Below are 5,382 nucleotides of genomic sequence, written 5' to 3' on the forward strand. Positions count from 1 at the left end.
GGACCATGGTTTCGATCACTGTAGTTTCTGACTATTTCTACCAGAACCCCTGGACTCCAGACCAATGCCCTCCTGATCACTGATCTTTGCTTTTAATTGTATTGGTTATGGTGTCCCATCTGTCCCCACTACCCCCTAAAAAAGATATAGTTCTGAGTCCAGTACCTTCGAATGTGACCTTATTTAGAGGTAGGGTTTTTACTGACATAATCAAATTAGAATAAGGTCATTAGGATGAGCCCTAATTCAATATGACTGATATCTTTTTATTTTTTATTTTTTTAGGTGAGCCAACCCTTGGTTGACCTCACAGATTGCAAGGAACTTGTCAGCTTACAATCCCTTATTTTTTCATTTTTTATGCCTATAGCACCTGGTCTTCTTAGGTGGTCTCCCATCCAAGTACTAAATAGGCCTGACCCTGCTTAGCTTCTGAGATCAGATGGGATCAGGCTTGTTCAGGGTGGCATGGCTGTAGACTGACTGATATCTTTTTAAAAGGGGGAAATTTGGACATGGACAGACATACACATAAGGAGAACACTACATGAAGATGAAGGCAGAGATGAGGATGATGCATCTACAAGCCAAGGCATGCCAAAGATCACCAGCAAATGACCAGAAGCTAGAGGAGAGGCATGGAACAGATTCTCTCTCAGCCCTCAGAAGAAACCAACTTTGCTGACACCTTGGCCTTAGTCTTCCCCTCAATCTTCAGCCTCTAGAACTGCGAGACAATACATTTCTATTGTTTAAGCCATTCAATTTGTGGTGCTTTATTACAGCAGCCCTAGCAAACTATTGCAGTTTGGCTTGTCTTGCTGTAACCATCAGCAATCATTAATTTTCTGATCCTAACTTGACCTCTTCTCAGTCTTCCCCAAAGTATTAGTCCTTGTGTTGTAAAACTTAGATTTTGCTTCCTATATGGCTCTTTCTATGATCTATCCCTACGTTTTGCATGTAGCTCTCCACTTAGCCTCTTCTATGTGTGATGTGGGGAGGTCAAGTTGGTCCTATAAACGGGAAGCTTTACCTGCCTCTGTGACTTCCTTTTATGCCTACTCTACACTGCCACCTATGGTCCTCTTGGGATCTATACCTCTCATTAGGTTTTTAACTTTTCCTTAACATTTGCTGAATCAGTAGGAAAGTCTAGTGGCTTGAAGCTCCTTTGGTTATTTTTCGGATTTTGTTTGTGTATAATTCCAACATTCTTGGCCCTGTTCCAAAACCAACTCAAATGCATTGACTCCATGTCTGACTCTAAAGTTGAGGAACAAGTTATAATCCAGTGAAACATAACTGAAATAATGTGACAACTCTGAACAATATTAAAGTCTCGAATGTCTAGAGTGCACACAAAAATATAAGAGCCCAAAGGGACTATATGATCTAGTCAAAAGGTAGTTTCTTTATAGTCAAATTCCCTTGTGATATTCCAGTATGCACTTTCTCATTAAACTTCTTATTTAATGTGAGCACTGGAATGTTATTGTGAGTATAAACTATATTGCTTTGATCATTTCTGGCCGACCTTATTTTACTAAATGAATTCAAAAGAGGCACACTTTCCCATCAGTTGAGACATGCATCGACTCTGTGCTGAGTTCCACAAGCTCTCCGCTAAAAGTGTAAACCTGGTCTCTGTCCTGAGTGAGCCTGCTATGTAGCTGGGAGCTAAGGTACCTGGATGCCAAGCACATAGAGAACAATTAAATCCTAAATGGCTTTGAGCTGGCCTTGGTGCTCTAAGAATCTAACTTCATGGAGTGGTTGGGAAAGCTTTCCTGGGTAATGAGGAACTTAAGTTTGTTGCTGACAAGGTTAAGATATCCCCATTCCTTGTTCCCTTCAAGTTTTCCCTTATCTCTGCCTGTATTATTGGTCGTTTCATTATAAATCCTACTCCAAACAGGAAGCACAAAATGGCCCAAGGCAGGAGCTTGTGGGAGAGTCTTTGATGCTGTGAAGGAAACCTCATTCATCTGAAATTTAGATAGATTACACTTAGAAATCATAAAAATAACCGTCTCCTATTAGTCCTGGCTTTTCAGATTAATTTTCTACATTTTACCAAAAGATCCACAATTTCTAAGATATCCATGAAATTTAAATGAGGCGCGTTCCCTTTCCATTTCCCGGTGGAGGAGAAGGGAGACATGGTCCCAGCTCAGAATTTGCCCAGATGTGTTTCCAACAAGGCACAGTTGGCCCTCGTGTCTCCGTTGTTCCCTTCCCGGTCACCGCGAGGCAGTGCAGTGAAGTGCGAGCTCACACGCAGGGTAATTTAATAAAGCCATCCCTTCCTTCCCCTCGCCTCACATGGGAAAGGCCTTCATTTCGTTTTCTTCACAAAGGTGCAGATTTAGTCTGAAGTTGGGAAAATAGAGTAAGGAAAAACAACTTTCCAAAACATGAGACAACAGTTCTCTTTAATGGGAACCACATTTTCCCTCTAAGTTATGGTACCTGAGGGTCCCTGTGTGAGGGTCAGGAGGTGACGAAGGTAGGCTCTGGGAGGGGGTGGGGAGCCATGGTTGATATTGTGGCCCATCTGGGCTCACATCTCTTGGGTTTCTTGAGATTCGTGGAATATATCTGACCACAGTGAAATGTGAGAAGCCCTTTAGAAAAGCAACCGTGGAAATAAATAGTAATGAATATTTATGTGTCTAGACCAGAGGTCGGAACGCTTTTTAGTTCTGAGGGCCATTAGTGGGGTTCAATAAGGTCTATGGGGACTGAAGGCTCTAATGACGGGGCTAAGCTACAGGTCATGGGGAAAGGAATGAAGTAGATGTGTTGAAGGGAAGAGGTAGAGACTTAAGAAAGAAAAGGAAATACACAGAAAAAGTGTCTAGAAGTGATTAAACTAGTAGTTGTAACCAGCAATAACTTCTGGCTCTACTTTAGGTTAAATCATTATCTTTGTTTTACAGCAGGATTCCCATAATTTTCTTTATAATGTTGAAAGGTGCCTGGATTTTCTTACCGTTTTATTTTTGTCGGGGTAAAGAGTGAATGATATAAGTTCCTGGTGGATCAGGGTTGCTAGAACCTGGGGAACTCTCCTTCCAGGTGGGAACTCTTTAAGTCATGGGCGCAGGGCTGGCACAGTTGGAATTGGCATAGAGACTAACCAATTAAACCTCTAAGATTACCCCTTCTCTACTCCACTTTTTTTGCTGCCACCTTTTCTTATTATGAGTACTGTTGGTCATCCTGACACTGGAGAGGAAAATGATTTCTGCCTTTCCAGCAACAACTGATCACCCAAAATCTTGTTTGGAAATATTTGGAATATGCTGGATAATTAATCAAAGTAATTTTTCTCCAAAGAGAAAGCAGAAAGATCTGAAGTGAGATTACTTGAATAATATTGAAAAAAACCTTGAAAATATCCTTAAATATAGAATTTAGTCTTTATATAGTACAAAGATTTCCCTCTGAAAGTAAAGATTGGGACATAAGTGTTGTTGTTTTTTTTTCTTTTTGTTGTTTGTTTTGTTCTTGTTTTTGTGTGTTTGTTTCAGGTTTTTTGGTTTTTTTTTTTTTAACTCCAGGACCATTTCCTTCAACCGACTATCCATCTATCCAGCCAACCATTCTTCTGTCTACCAGCAAGCACTTGTAGGAAGTCTTCTTTCTGCTGAGACTAGAGGTACACGCTGTGCACAGAGAGGTGAGTGAAATATGATTCCTGCCCTCGGGGAGCTCACAGTCCAATGAGGGGGCGGGGAGATGTGTAAACATTTATTACAATGGTGTGATGAATGCTTTAATAAATTTCAGAGCAGGGTGCTCAGCTGCCCCACAGAGCCATAAGGCAGCGATCATCTACTTTACCTTAGCATTCTAAAGGTCTTTGATTCCTCTAAGAGTAAACTATGAGCTCCAAGTCTCAGGAGTGCTGGACTAGGTGTAGCTTTAAAATAAATCTTGCAGGTTGCAGCTACTACTGATTCAAAGGCAGTGAAGAGAGAGATAATTGTGAGACTTATTCCCAGAGTTCATGGATTTCTGAAGGCTTTCTTTCCTTCCTAGGACATAAGAATGCTCTATAATATGACAATGCTCTGTTCTTGCTCCAGCCTGTCTCCAACCCACTGTTTAACTTGAGTTTTTGGGAGGCCCATTCCTTAAACAATGAGCTTTGCTAAAGACTGAAATTGGGTAGGGATTGATTGAGTCCCATACCCCTCACTCCACCTAACACTAATCAAACAAGAGCTGCAGAGGACTCACACCATGTTGTGAAGATATTCTGCAACTTTTCTATCTCCTTTTTTTTTGTCATTCTTAATCCAGAGACTATGGGCTCTCCTAAGCCAGGCTGTAGTCATGAGAAAGGATAGTGACAATGGGAACACACAAGTCCCCAGGGAAATGTTTTTAGGAAGAAAACAAATGTAGTCATATACTCTGCAAAGCGTCCAACGGTTTTTTGTTTGTTTGTTTGTTTGTTTGTTCATTTAGTTTTATTACCAGGATTAAGACTGGAAAAGAGAAATATGAATTTGGGAAAACTTTTGTTGTTACTAAGGTTTGAATATTTTCAGTATCAAGAGATTGTGTGTCATTGTGGAAAATGATGCTTGCATTGATCCCAACGAGAAGCATTTTTCATGGTGTTAGCTACTGAGGAAGAGATCACCAAGCAAAGGAGAGGGAACGTTCTGCATTCAAACATCATCTTGAATGCATGGCTTTAGGAAACAATAGAAAATCTTGGTGTAGAGAGAACATTTTCTCTAGTAGTTTATTGCTCTATTGAATGTAAATTTGAGTTTGTTTGGTTTGCTGAAACTCTGAGCTGCTTGGCAGACAGTTCTGTGAGTTATGTGGTAGAAGCATGTTACTGAGACTTTCAGTGACCCTGCAAATGTGATTTTTAACAGTCAAGGTGGGAAAAAATTATCAGGACCAGCTAAAAGAAAGGAAGATGGACCTGGCATTTTTGAAAGCATAGAACCCGAATTTAAAGACAAAGCAGATAGAATTTTTTTTTCTTTTTCTTTTTTTTTTTTTAAAGCATGGTGATTGCTTTATAAACTGTCATATTTGGGGCATTAAGGGCCTGGCTTTTGGAAAAACAATTTCAAGTTTTGGCACCATAGAGAGCAGATGCATGTACAAGTGTAAATCTCAGTCAGCCACCCAGGTGACCGGGGTAGGTAGGACCCAGTGACACATATCAAATTTGTCCCTCACTACATCATGTAAGTCCTGGACCAGAGCCCACGGCAGGTTGGGCTAGGCCTTTGGGGTACTGATTCGGGGCAGGAATCTAGGAATTGGCAAATTACACAATCAACAATGCCTGCCTAAAGCTCTGAGATCACCTGAAGGAAGGCACCACAACAGTATAAAATCTCTTGT

The 5,382-nt window shown here is 40.8% G+C and overlaps 1 pseudogene; it reads right to left on the reverse strand.

Annotated features, from left to right (window-relative positions):
* Window positions 1-361: 361 nt before the first annotated feature.
* On the reverse strand, window positions 362-480 carry LOC112478132 (annotated as a pseudogene).
* Window positions 481-5,382: the final 4,902 nt, after the last annotated feature.

This window comes from Pteropus alecto, unplaced genomic scaffold (genome assembly GCF_000325575.1).
Source record: "Pteropus alecto unplaced genomic scaffold, ASM32557v1 scaffold131, whole genome shotgun sequence".
Taxonomy (NCBI): domain Eukaryota; kingdom Metazoa; phylum Chordata; class Mammalia; order Chiroptera; family Pteropodidae; genus Pteropus; species Pteropus alecto.